The sequence below is a fragment of the Camelus dromedarius genome, chromosome 10, assembly GCF_036321535.1.
Source record: "Camelus dromedarius isolate mCamDro1 chromosome 10, mCamDro1.pat, whole genome shotgun sequence".
Taxonomy (NCBI): domain Eukaryota; kingdom Metazoa; phylum Chordata; class Mammalia; order Artiodactyla; family Camelidae; genus Camelus; species Camelus dromedarius.
Window position 1 is genome coordinate 52,814,570 of NC_087445.1, and position 18,503 is coordinate 52,833,072.

Genomic DNA, 18,503 nt, shown 5'->3' on the forward strand with positions numbered 1-18,503 from the left:
AACGGCTCTGCCAACACGTCCGCTCAGCGCCCCGGAGCAGCAGTACTGCGCTCCACGCTCACTTCAAGATGGCGGCGGCGGCCGGGGCGGCGTCCTCCTGCAGATACGCTGCACCTGGCCCCCCGGTCTGCCGCCCGATGGGGCGCGAGCAGCACAGCTGCACCCAACTGGCCAGAACCCCGCCCCCTCTCCCCACTGAAGAGATTCCGGTAAAGCTGCCCGGCCCACAGCCTCTCGGGGTAAAGCACTTGTGCTCTATAATGAGAGCTTGGACCTCTCCGCTCATCAAATAATAAAGCTTTCTTTTACTTCTGAACCAAGCTCCACCTCCTGTTGTCCTGAGCAAAAACTGTCAGGAGGACCATTGTTGGCGCCTGACTTTAAAGGGTCAGTAGCAGAATCACTGGATAAAATTAAACTATCTTCATGAGAAATGGCAATTTACTTTAAATTATTCCTGGGAAATAAAAAAACTTAAAAAATTACTTAAACTTAAAAAATTACTTAAGATATTCTGTAAATATTAGCGGAAGTATGTCTCTTTAAGACCATTGTTTTTTAATTAATTTATTATCATAAGCATGTATAATTCTATGGTAGAAAAACACTACAGCATTCTAACTTTTAAATAAAGATTAATATCTGGCTGCCACACGGGAAATTGGTGGAGTCTGTGCCTTGTATACGAATAAATTTCACAGAAGTTAATTTACATAAACAGGCCATCTTTTCAAAATAAAACTTTTGATAAAGTTAATTTTATCTAATGTGTGACTCTGCTTTAACTGATGTGTTTTTTAGCCACTCTTATATAAATAATATACACAGAAAACTTAGGACACCTGGTTGGGTAGAAAATAGTTTATACCTGTTGTAGGACACCTGACTGGGTAAAGAGAAGAGAAGAAATAAAGATCTTTAAAATTTCTGCTGAAAACATACTTTTAACCATTTTACTCAGTTATGATTGATGTGAAAATGCTGTACATACTTAATGTACACAACTCAAAGGGTTTTGGGGTAAGTATATTCCCGTAAAACCAGCACCATCATCAAGGCCATAAACATATCAGTTTCAGCCCAAAGATTCCTCTCACTCCATTATTATTGTTGCTGAAGACCATTCTTTTTGAAGACACGTTTTTTACATAGAATCACATACTGTATGATTAAAAAAAAAAACTTCTTTATTTTAAACATTCAGACTCTTTTGCTGTGGGCATTCTGGATATCAATATACCACCAGTACAGGGGGGAAAAGGGAAAAAAATGGCCAAGCAGACCATGGAGATTATTTATGGACAGGGTCTATAATAGGAATAAATATATTTTGTTTGCTACAATTCAGCCACATGCCGTACCAAACCATAAAAGATGATGGCAAATGTGGTTTAGTTCCAAGCACAGAAGCAACAGAATATTATTTTAGTGAAGAACTATGCAGACTGAATACCACAAAAATTGATTAAAAGATAAGTAAATAAAGACAACAACTTGCATTTATTAATCTTATCCAAGATGGTAGAAATTTTGCACCTAATATATAGAATTTCAAAATTATAACTATTAAAGTAGCAGATTCCTGTAACTGACAATAAATTATTTCCCCATCATGATAAGTAGCAATGATTCAAGGCTGAGTAATCAAGGGGAATGCAAATGCTAAGGCAGTAAGAAGTGGATGGTAATATCTTTGGAAAATAGTGGATGATTCAATGTGACTTGAGTCAGAATGAATGGAGGCATGCATTTGGGGAAGGCAAATATATCTATAACCACTGTGCACACAAATTTAAAATCTTAAACTATAAAACAGCTTTTAAAGATCCTCTCTTTCACTCCAATTAGGCTTTTAGCCCTCTATCTGTCAAAAATGTTCTTGTCAAGGTTACCATGACCTTCACATTGCTGAATTAAATTATAATTTATAGACCTACTTACATAAAAAAATATTCAAATAATTATTAAAGTGATCACAATAATAATAAATAATAATGAAGCCATTAGTTCACACCTATAATGATCATCATTAACTCTAAATTTGTAAATACCAGGGGAAAAAAAAACAAAAAAACCCCCGAAAAACCCTTCATTTTTCCTGGGGTAGTGACAAAAAATAGAACAACTGCCCCAGTGTGCAAATAATATCTTTGGTTTTCCAATCACGTACAGGGCATAACATTCCCTTTAATGTGAGAACAGATGCAAGTGATGTAATGGGCTTCTAGTATTTGGGTATCACTGAGGTAAATTGGAAAAATTTAAGAGAAAATACCCAATAACTTATTACCTTTGATTTTTTAAAATTTCAATTATTTTGAAAGGTTTCAAAATACAGAATCAAGATTGATCTATACCATTGATTTAGTTTGGTCATATTCTATTAAAAATTATGGATGGCTACATTAATATGTGGGATCATTAAAAATTAAAGTGACACCCATACATATATTAATTTATTGCATAAACCATAGGAAATAGATCGGCAAAATAATAGTTCCCACTTAAACATTCATAATATGCCTTATAGTAGCCACAAAACTGAAAACAATCTAAATAGCCACCAATAGATGAATGAACAAACAAACTACAGTATAACCATACAACAGAGTACTAGTCAGCAACAGACAGGAATGAACTATTGATACGTGATACAACATGGCTGAACCTCAAAATAATCAAGAAAAAAGCAGACAAAAAGAGTGCACACTATATGATGCTACTAATATATAATTCCAGACAATATAAACTGATCTCTAGTAACAGAAAGTTGACCAGCACTTCTTGAGGACAAAGAGGGAAGAGCAAGAGGAATCACAAAGTTTCATGAGAAAACTTCAGGAGCATGTGGATATGTTTATTACCTTGATTGTGATAATGGTTTTATAGGTATACACACACATCACCTATGGAAGTGTATACTATGTGCAGTTTATTGTACACCAACTGAATCACCATAAAACTTTTAAAAAAGAAACAATAGAGGTTTTGAAAAAAAATTCCTAAAGTACTTTTCTGGTAAAGATAGACCTTCCCATTTGATAGATTAAAACACTGAGGGGATAATTGAAGAAGTTGCTTGATATTCTTTTTTGAACAGCAGTCCTTTTTTTTTTTTTTTTTTGGTAATTTAAAATGACCCATCAGTGTCTATTTCTCCAACTAAACCCTGACTCTCTTGCCCACACTGGCAAGCCACATATCTATTCCATTAATTGATTTAAGCTCAGATTTATGTTCTGAACGGCCCCATTAGTTAGGTTGAAGTTTTCACCCCAGGAGGATAATGGCATCTGTGACATCACAGATAGAGGACTTCTTACAAGAAAGTGACAGAGAAACTGTTTGTAAAAAGATAATGATTGAAAAAAATGAGATAAATTTCTTTATGTGTTGAATGCCCCCTACAGCTTAATTAATGGGGTCATGCACCAGATTTATCTATGCTAATTATGTTTCCGTTTTCATTTTCGGCTCTCCTATATATGGTAATTGGTAAAGATCAGTCTCTTTTGTGTCTTTTATTTTCCATGTTTAAAAAGAAATGGATTTTCCTCCCACCTGAAGTTAAAAGAGATAGAATGTAAGTACATTATAATAAAATTATTTTATAATCAATTTATACTTTCTATGGATGGATCAGATCTACTCTGAATTTTCTTTAGTAAAGTCAAATCTGACTAATTTCCCTCTGTATGCAAATATTTTTTAGTATGTGTTCTTATGATGCACTCGTGTGATTCTAGGGCTGACATTATATAACCTGACATCAAAATGTCATAAAGACTGCATAATTCATTCCACTTGAATTTTGGATTTTAAAATTCTATTTTATTTATTTTTGTAAAGACTCATTTTACTAAAGTCTACATTAACTAGTATTTGATCAGTGATAAACTTCTATGTGTGAGAGAAATAAGCATCTATCATGTTTGTGTTTTCATGCCACTCAGAATTGAACGGGATTCTAATACGCGGGTAAACGTGCAGACCTTTAGCACAGTAGTTGGCATATAGTTACTGGTTAATGAATATTTTTTTGTCTTTCTCATAAGTGTAGAAAACGATAAAATAATGACTATATAAAGTTCCTTCTCAGAAATGCACATTTCCATTTGTAACTTCATTCTGAATTCACACGATCTCAAAATATTTTTTAAAATATTAAAGACCATTTTGCTACATTGGACAGTTTCGCCTTTGTATTTTTACGTGACAGCTCCCTTACTGAAATTTCCATCATAAGTGTTACTTATTTACCAATTCCACATTGCATCTCCCAGTTTAGAGACTAGTCTTAGCTTCAGACTTCTTGTGTTCCAATATAGGATGGATCTACAAAGTAATTTTATCCATCTCAGCCCCATTTCTCTTATCAATATAATAGAAATATAGTAATTCTCATAGAGCTATTGTAGAGATTATATAAAATCATTTCTTTTTAACGATTGCTTACACAGTATCTACTATGTGTTGGATATTTCTTAAAAATACTTATATAACCTTAAATCAGTCCTATTATTGTTCCCATTCTACATGTCAGGAGATTGAGACACAGAGAAATTAAGTAGTTTCTCTAACATCTAACAGCGAGCCAGTGGTTCAGTCTAGGCAGCCTGTTTCTAGTCTCTCTGTACTTAACCTCCAAGCTGCTCATGTGCTCTGTGACCAAGATGGCCTTAGTGTTCCCCTCAGTCTAACTAAATTTTAGAAAGATTTCTTCCTGATTGTGACTGTAGATCAAATTATAAACCTTTACTATTACTAATTTTTAATTTTTAATATCATCAAAAATTTTGGTACAATTAAGGTCTAAAGGGGGAAATTTGCTTGCTCTATCCTATATTAGAGGCTAGTTGACTATGTCATAAAGAGATTAAATAACTTCTCTGAGATTCCATAAGTCTCAAATCCTTCCCTGACTACAAAATTTTAAATGGGGACAATATTAACATAATGGGACAGGCCTGACAATGAAATTAGATCATTTATGTCAGGTATGTATATGGTACAATATATATCTCAATAAATGTCTCTTCCCTAACTTACCACCAAATAAGCCCTCTACCCACAGTCCTTCCAATAAATCCTCACATACAGGATTGTAACTAGATCTTGTGTCAAGATTTCTGGCATAACTTCTCAAGTTACTCTTGGAAGGTAATTTTGAAATTTAAATAACATTGCAAATAAGAATTTTTGTTTCAAAAAATACATGACTCATTGAAATGAATGGACTTGTTAGTCTATAAACTATCTGAACAACATTGATAGGTACATGGAAAAATCACATGTGTGAGAGACACTTATATAGGAATACTTGGAATATTGATTTCCATGTTTCCAATATGAAATCTGTGGTATTCTTCATGCTGTTTCTTTGTGTGCAGTGTGCCTTTTCTCCTTCTTCTGGCTACTTTTAAGATATCTGTTGCAGTAGTTATTATTAATTTTTCAAAATCTGATTTTGATCAGGGTTGGCATGGAGTGTGTGTGTGTGTGTGTGTGTGTGTGTGTCTGGACCTACCTTCTCTCTAGGATGTTGCTATAATTTTATCTAGCCATATCTTCCCAAACTCCAATCTCAGTCTCTTCACTTCTACAAGATCACAATCTTTTAGGGGGTTGCCCCTTTCTGCACTCCAGTCTGCAAACTATGCAAGAGCAGCAAGCTGGAAAATCATAGGCAACACTAATTTTTATTCTGTTACCAAGGATCAGAGTTCTGTACTTTCTGTTGTCCAATGTCTCAAAATCATTGCTTCACATATTTTGTCCAGTTTCTAGTTATGTAAGGGTAAATCTGCCTCTTGTTACTCAATTATGGCTAGATGAATTTGCATTTCTTTAAGTCTGTCATGTATTGCTTTATTTATTTTGAAATCTTTGCACTAGGTACCTACATACTTGAGGCCTGTTCTACCTTGTTGATGGACAGTATTATTAAATACTCCTTTCTACACAGGAAATAGTCCTTCTTCAGACTGATTTTTCTGATACTGATATACTCACTACATCTTACTACTATTTGCATAGAACATTTCTTTTTAAACATTTACTATCAATCTAGATATGGTTTTAAAAAAGATCCACTAGTGCTTGCTTCTACAGCACATATACTAAAATTGGAATGATACAGAGATTAGCATGGCCCCTGCGCAAGGATGACATGCAAATTCGTGAAGCATTCCATATTTTTTGATGATGATAGTGATCCCACTGTGATTTTAGGTATTTATTTCAAAATAAATATCCATGAATGAAAAATAAATTAATTTTGACAAAAAATAAAAAAATAAAAATAGATCCACTATAGTTTTCATGTAGGCAACATGACAATTCTGCTTTTACATAAGTTTGATTATCTCTACCTTTTAATTAGGATGTTTAACCCATTAGAATATTTTGTGATTACCGATATGTTTAGATAAACATCTACATATCCAATCTTGTTATAAATTTAGCTATTTGATTCCAATTTGTTTTTATCTGGACTTTGTACCCGCCTTTTTTCTTTGCCATTTGTTTTTGTTTGAGTACATTTATATTCTATATTTTGTTAATTATTGGCTCTTTAGCTCATTTCCCTTGTTTTAATTTCAGTGAGTTTTCTAGAGTTACAATATGCATTTTTAATTTATTACATTTCACCTTCAAATGATATTGCATTATCATATATATTTAATAAGCTTACACTGCCGTTGTAACTCATTGATCTGATCATTATAGTCAATGCAGTGGCTGGATTATAAACATACACCCATGCACACTTATGCCAATATTATATGTTTAGGCCATCAAGTTGCTCAAATTGAGTAAAAAAGAAAAGTGAAATTAATTCCAATAGCACTGAATAGATATTCCCTATTTGACTGGTAAATTTCTTCCAAACCATTCATCTTCAATGTATGTTGAATCAATGCTTTAATACCCTACAGGGTACTCATTATCTTAGGCAGCAGACAGACTTGGATCCCTCTGGCACAAAACCCTGCCTGCACTTAAACACAAATCTATTTTTGAAATACTTTATCTAAAACAGACATTAATCCCCTTGCTTATGACAGGCTTTCAAATACTGAAGACATATACCTCCTTCCCTTGTGAGCTCACTGTTTGTGATTTTAAGATGCCACGCTGCCTTCCATCATATGTCTTGTGAAGTAATTTAAAGTTCCTCACATTCTTCTTTTCTTCTTCATCTTTATCTGAATTAATTCCATTTTTATATACCTGACATTGAACAAAACATCTGATGAAACGTCATACCCTTAATTCCCTCGGCTGGCAAATCATGCCATTTGTCATACACAATTACACATCCTTCGAGGGTCTTGTCATTTTGTAGCATCTACAGAATCTAGTAAAGTGCATATAGTCATTTTTTAAGTTAACTGGAGGATTACACATTTTAAAACATTATTAATTGTGTTTCATTTATAGTTAACTGTAAGAAACTGAAAATGTAGAAGGCAAAGATGAATAGTTCATAAATGTTTGCTCTCTGGCAGTTATATCAAGCACAAATGAATGGGTTAGCTTATGTAACATTCATTTGAAGCCGACTCAGGTGAACAAGAAATTTGTATGATTTTCCTACAATATGTTCATTTCAGAGATTCAGTATACTATTATCCAATAATGATAAAATGGTTACATAGTTCAATAGAGAACTACTAAGGTCAAAATTCATAAAATAAAGATACTGAAATTGTTCTTTTAAGCTTCTTCTCCTTTTAAGATTTTTATTTGTGCTAGGCATTTTAAATCAAAAACCAATTAGAATAAAATAAAATCCAATTTTATGGGCCATGGAGAGACCATACAATTTCATTTATCATTACAGAGTCTCTCCCACTTAGATCTCTTTTGAACATTTTATTCCTAGGGAGTATCTTTTTTCCAACTGCATCAGTAAACGGAAGGTGTAATACTGTTCAGTTTTTCTTGTATGTGCTTTGTTCTCATCTGCCATCAGCTGAAGTCAGTTGTCAGTCTCTAAGATATAATGAGAACTACTTTTTGCCACACAGAATGTCTTTACACAGTTATTATAGCACCAATGAAAGCTTTCTCTGGAGGACACATTTTCTGAACACCCTGCAAATGTAATCCTTTAAAGTGTTTTGGTTTTTTTTGGCTGCATGAATTCCCATATGACTATACTTATGACTATACTTATTTCAAAGGAAAAATGTACACTTCTAAATCTATTACTTATTTAAGATTCATATGAATAGGTAGTCTCACAAGTATTTAACAAAAATAATAAGTAATATGTTAAAATCAATTTAATTTTTCTTTTGTAGCAAAAGAATTAAAATATAAATTAGCATATGAATCCCTTTATAGTGATACAAAATATGGACTTGTGATCAAATATAAAAAGAAAGTATACTAAATTATATTATAAAATTATGTGAACCTTTTTGCTTTGGAATCTAAATATATGTAATTCCTATGAAATATGTATATATTTCCTCTGATATTACACATATATCCTATTTCAAATCTGAACAATAAAACAGGAAAATGAAAGTATGCACTTAGAAAATGTAACCTTTAGTTCCTTTAGACATCTTTTCATTTGCCTATGCTTCCCCAATAAAAAATATTCTTTTAAATTTTATTTTATTTTCAGAAAACTCTAAATTATAAAATGAATGAAAACTTCAGAATAAGAGAATCACAGAATATGTACCTATCTCAATTGCTTAAGTACAACTTAGTGATTATATCTGTTGATGAATATTAAGTAACAAAAATTAGCAGTTGAGCGGAGAGGGAGGGATGGAGTATGTGACAATCAATTGAATGAAATAAATCTCTGGGAAGGGACATGCAGTATAAGGGAAAAGAGAACTAGATAGATATACTAAATATTATACTACCATCTTCCTCTGCCACACATTATTACAGTTGAGACTGAGCACTTCATAGTTGAAAGATGACTTGTGTTCTCACTCATTTTTGTCTTTTTTAAAGATGGTTTCCCCCTACTCCCTCCTCTCTGAGGGAGTCTTATTCATCACCTTTTATTCTCCTGTCTCTATCCTCATAGTTCTGCTTCCTTCTTCATCCTTTCTCATTTTCTCTTCAATTCTCCTATTCTCTCTCTGCTTCTCGCCCTTGAAATGATCAAAGTGGAGATTCAGTAGTGGAAAACTCACTCTCTTTACTCTGCCAAATTGAGACAAAAGTCTCAAAAAATAGGTGCTTTCTTACTTTTGAGAGTGCATTTTGCTAGCTTTAAAGATGCAAAAAAAAAGATAGTAAAACAAGCTCTATGTTTTTAATATAATAAATTTTATGTTACAATATATTGCAATATTTTAAGTCAAATTAGTTAAATTTTCAGGTACTTGATATTCCTAGCCTGCCAAGTGACAATCCTCAACCACCAAGTAAAAAGAAATCACCACATGATCTCAAAGGTCCTGTATTGAATAGGGCAAAGGCCAAGGTTTTGAACAAGGTTGGGATTTGACCTTCACAAACAAGTTAAACGCTCTGTGCCTCATTTGTCTTTTAGTAGTAAATGAGGATACCCATACCTGTGTGGTCTAAGTAACCATCTTGGTATGGTACTTAGTAGACAGGGCCATATAGAACAAAATGAGAAACGGAGCCAGTCATAGAGTACTTTGGTAGTGAAATAAAGTAAATTTTGCCCTTTTTTCCTTCCAGAAATGTCTCTTCATGAGACAACATATACATCAGGTCATATTGGCCCCTTCGAATATGCAAAGGACATTTTTAAGCTGACTTTGCAAGCTTTGTTAGGCGACTCTTCTACTAAACTCTCCCCACACCCCTCTGTCAAATCACACTTAGTTCTCCATCATAGATTTATGCCATGGTTTTTTTACTTAATTATTTTCTGTCTTGCCTGTTAGATTATAAGCTCTGTGACACTGGGGAACAGAACTTTTTAGTTTATCATTACATACCCAGAGCACGGCAAAATGAAAGAGAAAACTGGATTAGTGAAAGGAAAAGTATACATAATTTGATTAAAAGTACCTGAATTCAGACATTGTAAAATTACTCAATAAAAGTAAAATGCAAATTAAAATATTAATGGGATATCACTCATCATCATATAGATTGTCAGAGCATAAAAACATCAATATAGCCCAGAACTGGTAAGGTTGTGGTGAAATTGACACTTATTTGTAATTATCATAAATGATTGCATTGTTTTTTTAAAGTAAATTTTAAAATTGAGAGGAGCAGTTCTTTAGGTGGATGTTTTTAGGTTGATGGGAAATTATTTTTTTTTCATATACTAACTAAGAGATTCTTGAATGTGAATTTAGTATTGGTAAAAAAGTGTAAAAGGCACAAAATTTATAACTCAGTCATCAGTTAGGATCACCCTATCCCTTAACATTTAGGTAAGATAGAACATCTGTTTTACACTCTGTGAAAGGAATGGTGATTTCTCCAAGATTTCTACAAATAATCAGTTAACCACTTGTAGTTCTGTTACCTTCATTTATTTTCTGTTTATGCTCTTTTCAGTTTGGTAACAATTTCAAGCACCCCTTTGCCCTGACGTTTCCACATCTTTCAACTAGGGCAAGCAAATGCTAATACAAAAAAAAAAAAAAAAAAAAAGTGCTTTTCTGTAAGTCTTTGATGAAGGCCTGTCAGTCATGAAGGAGAAATTATGTCACTGAACCTTTAAATATTATTTATCATGTATCACAATTCTTAAAGTCTCAGAGCCAAGTTAACCAATGGCCATGCCAACTATCCTCATTTCTTATGTCTGACTCCTGAAATCCACTTTTATTGCATATTTCCTGCATGGATCTGCCAAATGTGTCCTCATTTTTCAGTCCCTCCCTAGCAATCTTATTTGTAGTCTTTCAATGTTCTAAAATGTTCAGTTAAGATAAATTCAGGGTACTTTGTGGCCCTTTGCCAATAAGAAGGACAGTACTTTTTCTCCTTTAAAGTAATCCATCTACTTTAAAAGATAGTAATAATTAACAAATTATCTCTTCTAATACATGATACAAATGATTTGTAATGTGGTAGAACCAACGTATGACTGTGAATTTTAAGACTTCTCAGTTCTGATCATTGCATATGGTAGGCAGAATACTCACCCTCTAAAAATGCCTATATCCTAATGCCTGGAACCTGTGAATATCTTACTTCACGTGGTAAAAGAGCTTCTTCAGGTATGATTAAGATGAAGGACCTTTAGATGGACAGATAATGCTGAATTATTTTGGTGGGCCCAACCTGATTACCTGAGTCTTACTCCTGTCAGAGCAAGAAGGATATCACAGAAGAATAATTGCAGAGATATAATGTTGCTGGCTTTGAAGATGGAATAAGGAAGTCATAAGCCAAATAATTCGGTGGCCTCTAGAAGCTGGAAAAGGAAAGGAAACACATTCACCCCTAGAGGCTCATGAAAGAAACACAGTTCTGCTGATGCCTTGGTTTTAGCACCATGAGACACAAATTGGACTTCTAACCAACAGAAGTGTAAAATGATAAAATATGTTGTTTTAAGAACTAAGTTTGTAGTAATTTCTTAGAGCAGCAAATGAAAACAAATACATAAGTCATTTATTCTTATTCCTTCTACATGTAAAGAGATGATTAGAATGAAAACTTTCCAAGACCTTTCCACATCTTAATTGTCTGATGAACATGCCTACAGTGGTAATTTTGGGAGGGTCCCTTTATTAATTTCCTGAGGAAACACTGATCAATATAAACCTATGGTTATTGGCTACCTCTATTCAGAAGTGCACTTTAAAATGCACTGTATTCTGACACTGCTTGTAGATTTACTGAGATCAGTAAATCTTCAAACCAATATATTCTAATCTCAGATAGAACAGCCCTGTTAAAATGTTCACAAACTATATGCCTAGGCGTGATCTTTTTAAGATTTTCTAGTGCAAAACTGGACCCTGACCATTTCAGTTCTACCTGAAAATCAATCACATCCCTCTTTATGGGTTATTAATGGATTTTAATATAAAAGAGATGGGGAATACTTTTTTTCAGTCATAACTTACTTTCCCAGACTGGTGGAAATATCCCAGCAGGCCCGGGCTTCATGTGCTTGTAAGAAGTCCTGGTTATAGATATCCCTTGTTCCTTGTTATGTTAACACTGAACCAAAGGAATTCTCTTTCTTCTGTCTTTCCAAGTATTCACTTACCTATTCTGATTTCAATTTTAAGTTATTTACAACATTTCTCTAATTTTTATAGTCCTTTAGAGAAGCTGGTTTTCAAAATTTTTTTTACCCACTATAAAAGTTATGCACTTAACAGCTTGTAAAACTACAAGCATGGCCCCTTTTCTTCCCCACCCTGCTGCTGATTCACATCATTTCAATATTGGTGATGTAATCCAAACGCTTTGTGTGCTTAAGAAGCAGTGTCCATGGCCACAATGTCACGTCCAATGGTGCAAGCTAGTAACTTCAGCATGTTAAAAAAATCATCAAGGTATAATGTAACATCAATAACAAATAAACATTGTATTCTGCCTTTTACAAACAGCTGGGCTTAGCAGCCTGGGCTTAATCCAAATAAAACAGGTAAAGCAAATGAATAACTACACTGTCAAGTAACCTACAAGGAGCATTTAAACTTACAAATAAAGTCCAGATTGCAGTAAAACTGACATAAAATCTCCATGTTATACTTTTTAACCGTTGATGCTTATTTAAAACACCTAGAATTAGATTCATTCTATTAACATTTTTGTGTGTGTGTGTTAGGTGCCAGAGAGTGTGTGCAAACGAGATATAAAGGCTTGTGTTGCTGTGGAACTTAGTATCTAGATTTGGTGTTTGGTATCATTCCACTAAGTTTTCAGTGTATTTGACCTAGGTACCTGGACCGATGGGAGTGAATGTAGTCCGAGACACATCTGTTTCCTAGTTTGAAGTAGATTCTCCCTAAATTGAATCTGCTTAGATGGATTTCAGAGAGGGGTGGGGGCCTATAAAAACATACAGAACATTGAGTTGAAGGGTGTGATGACAGAGAACAATTTCCATGTCAAGTTGTAGGAGTAAGGCTACCGCATAGGAAACACAATGGAAGCTAATACTTTCAAAATTTATTGATTTATTCAACAAGTGTATACTGAAAATCTATAGTTTGCAGGCACTAAAGTTTATACAGGCAATCAAGCTGTACGAATTTTTTCAGTGACGATAATAGCATCAGATACTAGCATGTTGACTGAACAGGGGAATCAGTATGATGAGCTCAGGGGTGCAGAAACATTGGCATGAGGCAGAAGCTCAGCTAACTTGAAAGTAATGTGTGCTGAAGACTGGGTAAATAAACAAAAACGGAAGTAGAATGATCAAGTCTGTTAAAATGTAGTTAATACATTAATTCATCGTTAATTGATGGGTATTATAACACTATACTTTAAATTCCTCCCTTTCAACTTTTATGCTATTTTGTTATGTATTTTACTTGTATCTGTAGTCTAAAATGGTCATACTTATTAATGGTTTTAATGGTATTGAATTCTCTCAGCATTTATTTCTCTTAAAAAAATCTTTACTTCACTTTTGTATTTGAAAGATATTTGCCAGGTATAGAATTTAGGGCTGCTTGGCATCCATGAGTCCTGGATTCAATCCCCAGTACCTCCACAAAAAAAAAAAAAAAAAAAGAATTTATGGTTGAGAAGTTTATTATTATCATTATTATTAACGGTTTTCAAGATGTCACTGCATTGTCTTCTGGCTTGCATCATTTCTAATGAGAATTCTGCTTTGGTTTTTTTTTTTTTTTTTTGTATGTGCTGTCTATTTTCCCTCTAAATACCATCAACAGTTCTCTTTATCTTTGGTTTCAGCAGTTTAAATATGATACGTGTGGTTTTTTTAGTTATTATTTACAATGCTTGGGTTCTCTTCTAGAGTCTGTGGTTTGATAGCTTTCCTTTTATTTTTAGAAAACTCTAGGTCCTTATATCTTCAAATATTTCTTCTGCCCTGTTATCTCCAGCTTCTCCTTCAGGAATTCTCATTAAATACAGGATATTCTCCCATAGCCCTTCAATGCCCTGTTTTACTCTCCATCCTTTTTTTCTATTTTGCTTCTGTTTGGGCAGTATCTATTTCACATGACATGTTCATGCATGCTGCCCAGCTTTTCCATGAGGGCCTTCAAGATACTAATTACAGTTATCTTAAAGTCTCTGGTAGTTTTAATACATAATTCATCTTAGAGTCTGGTTCTGGCAACTACTTTGTCTCAAGACTTTTTTTTGCTTCTTTATGTGTCTCATAATTTTGACTGAACGACAGACACCCTATGTAGAATTGTAAAAACTTAGGTATATAGTATTTCTGTCTAGATATGCACATACCTATTTTGCTAGGCTATTAGTGTGGGATTTTGAGTTAATTTAGGCAGCAACTGATCTGAGTTTGGCTTTTATTGTTGCTACTATTACTGTTAGTATACTACCATCTTCAAATTTCTCTGGTGTTACCTTTTGATTAGGGCAGGTATTGCTTTACTGAATGGTTTTCCTCACTGTTTCTTTTCCAGCCTCAGCTTTTGGTCTTTCCTGTGTGACAGTGTATCTCTCACTAGGTCTCTGCCTGTGTCCCAGCAGTAAATTGCATTTTACTTGTAATTTGCTAGGCTACTAGTAGACAAAATGAGGATGGTGTTCTTTCATGGCCTAGTTCACTTTCAGTCTTAGGCAGGTCGTTTTACCCTGAGTGTCAGGGATGGATTTTTCAATGACAACTCCTTTTGCCCAGTGGTAAGAGAAGGTCAATGATTTGGGTCTGGGATGCCTCTCCCCTAGGGTTAGAAATAGGTATTTCCCTATGTCCTAGGAGTGACAAGGTTGACTACCCTTCTGCCAGAGGCTTTAGCCTTTCTCCCTTGTACGTTACCAAACCATTGAGGAAGGCTTCCTCTGGTCTCCTGCCCTGCAACCAATCTTTCACGACAGCACCCAGTGTATTTTCAGGAGAAAAGCCTATGAGTTGGTGTGAAGTCCCCTTGTTTTTATGGCTCCCAGTATTGTAATACACTCACACTACTCCACATTCAACCTTTAGAGATATATCAATAATTTTAGCTAAATTCTTTTTTCCACCCACACTCTTCCAGGTAAGTCAGAATGCATGTCTCATCGGTCTCTGGAGGCAATAACTTTTCTTCGGGGTATTTGATTATTCTTTGATCTGAATTATCTGATGAATTCAAAAAAGTTATGATTTTACAGATCATCTTGCTTTTTCTAGTTATCAGACTGGAATTAACACTCATTCAAACTTTCTACAATCTGAAGAGAAGCCACAAATCGTCTTCATTTCTTTTTTTCAGTAAAAAAAAAAACCCCAAAACAAACAAACAAAAACTCCTTCAAGTGTACAGAAAACATAACATAATAGTGCATTAAATTCCATTGTTCTCTCTGCTTACATCAGGTTGGCATAATCTTAAATGTTTGATAATGTAGTATATTGTCAGATAATTGGAACTATTTAGTAAACTATATATTCTTAGAACTAGCAAAGCCAATTCTATAAATTTACATGATATAATGCTTTCTAAATTTCAAATGAATTATGCATAAGATTATTTATTATAATATAATATCAATATGAATAGGAAAATGTTGGCAACATATAAAATGTTCATCCACAAGGACACTACTTTGATAAATTCTGTTACACTCACACTATGGAGTACTAAATAGCCATAAAAAATTGAGCAATATCTTTACAGAATGATACTAGGGAAGCATTAAAAGTGAGGTAAAAAAAATCTATATAACATACTATTGTTTCTTTTCCTAAAGCAGGGAAAATAATAATATGCACACATTTACTTATTTTTCAAAAGAAAACATAAGAAAGTTAAATGATAAACAAATCAAAATGGTTGCCTACAATAGGTGGCAGATTATAGGATGGAGGTGTTACGGGATGTGGATAGGGTTTCTATGAATTTCCCTTTCTTATAGCTTTGAATGTTGAACCATGTATGTATTTACATTTTCAAAATACAAAATTAAATAAAAGAGATTGAAAGAAGTAGCAGCAATTTTCAAATTAAGAAGGAACAAAAGCTTATACACAAATGCTCATAACAGCCTCATCATAATAGCCAAAATATGAAGACAATCCAAAATTCCATCCATAGGAAAATGGAGACTCAGGGATTTTCACACAATGGAATACAATTGAGCATTAAAAAGGAACAAGCTATGATACACACAATGCTATAAATGATTCTCAAAAATAATATGCTGAGTAAAAGAAGCCTGACACAAAAAAAGTACTTAGTGTATTATTCTATTTATATAGAAACTTAGGCCAAATTGATCCATTGTGACAGAAATCAGATCTAGGGTCTACTGGGGCTAGGAACAGTGAGATTGACTTAAAAAAATCATGCATATACTTTCTTTCATGAGTTGAAATATACTGATCTTGGTGGTGGCAGTTCAATGGTTGTTGAAATTCATTAAAGTATAAATTAAAAATTGATGCATTTAATTACATATAATTTTTGCTGTAATGAATTTATTTTTAAAGCAAAAAAAAAAAAAAAGCAAAAGAGAAATAAAAGAGAATACTTTACAGTGAAGTCCCAGATACATTTTTTTCAGAGAGGAAGAATTAGTTTTATAAGACTGCAAGTGTTCTAAATGTAGAAAATAACAGATTGCATCATGCTTAAAAATTGAGGATAACTTACTTTTTACTCTATATTACAGAAATAATTTTCTATGTGGACTACTAGCTTACATACTTCAGATTGTTTGGGGAATATAATTAATATTTATTATTCACATGTATGTAAATAATATCACATTCATATTCCACAATGACAGCAGAAGCAACTCTTTTGTTCTAAAAGAAAAATATAAGATTTCAATTCTAATCATATCTATTATTTTGTACAAACTCTTTTCTTCTAATATGCTGTTTTTGAGCCTATTTTACTTGGTTTTATAATATTTTTACAGATATTGAAATAAATAATATTACCAAGGATATGAGAAGATTAAGCCAGAGAAATCAAGACAAATATTTCCTGGCATAAATTTTCACTATGTGCTACATTAAGCTTTAGGCATAGATAATTTTTAATATTTAAAAGATACAAATAAATCTTAAAACTCTAATGAGTGTGTGTTCATTGCTTTTTAAAAAATTTTTATATATTTTTATTGAAGTATATATTTATATATATATATTTTATCTCAAAGAAAGAGCATATTCCATGATACTAATATTACTCCTGATCACACTTTCAGGAGTGATTCTTTGCAATGTCACATGGCTCTTTTTATTTTGCTTCTAAACTTACTGATGAGATACACATTAATTGTTAGAAAAGTATAATGTGGACAAGAAAGGAACATGTTTTCAGCTCTTTACATTTCAATATTTAGAGAAATGTCAACCAGTTCCTTTTTTGTCTCTAAAATTGTCCTTTTATTCTAAAGTAGAGAAATTACTAAAAATGTAAGTCATCATTACATTGTATTGCATATCAGCAACTTTAATATTCTTCCTTCAAAAATATCTTTACAGTTCATTCATTGTTTTCCTACTCCTAGAGTTACAATTGTACTCGAAGACTTTATTGTGAATCTTGTTCTCCCCTTTTATGACTGTAGCATATCTTTGACACATGAAACATCCAGTTCTACTAGAATCCTAAACCATTTAATCTCCCCATATCCAATACAACAAAACACAAAGGCTCCTGCTATTAAACACCATGCAAAATTACCTCCTCACGTTTAAGTTAAAATAAAGTCTTTAGGCAAAATTTACATTAAAGTAAAGTAACAAGTAACCCCTTTTAGGTATGTAACGAATTTTGGGGTTAGCTGAGTTAGCTATTGGCTTGTCTAGTGGGCCAAGGTTATTTCTAAGGCAGCAAGAAGTTATATAATTTAAATCTCACTAAATATGGGTGAGAATCATCACCATTACCTGATAGATGTAACATGACCTTGCACTGAGTATTTGGGACATAGTTTCATGTAAAGAAAATAAAATGGACTTTGAAGTCAGAAAAATCTGTATTTAAATCCATGCTTTGTCATTTTCTGCACTATGTTCTCTAAATTTCAATAATTTATGAAAATCAAATGGGATGATATTTATAAGTGTCCAAAGGTCTTAACTCAGCTGTAAATATTCCTTAACACATTTTAGACTCATTTTCTTAATTGTCCTTTGGTAACTACCCTACCCTTCCAAAACCAAAAATATACATTTGATTATAGATGTTTATAATTATATATTCAACATATATATATATATGAAATAGAATAGAAATCAATGAAATTAAAAGCAGGAAAAATAGAGAAAATTGTGAAAACAGAAGTTTGTTTTTTGAAAAGATCAATAAAATCTGTAAGAGTCCAGCCAGACTAAGAAAAAAAAAGAAATAAGTCACAAATTACCAAAACAAAAATGAAAAAGAAATATCACTACTGATCGTATAGGC

The 18,503-nt window shown here is 33.1% G+C and overlaps 1 non-coding gene across 1 annotated transcript; it reads left to right on the forward strand.

The window, feature by feature from the left end:
* The first annotated feature begins 6,095 nt into the window (after positions 1-6,095).
* On the forward strand, positions 6,096-6,199 carry LOC116152805 (U6 spliceosomal RNA). The gene has a single exon (XR_004136511.2). It is a non-coding gene; the product is annotated as a U6 spliceosomal RNA (small nuclear RNA).
* The last annotated feature ends 12,304 nt before the right edge of the window (positions 6,200-18,503 follow it).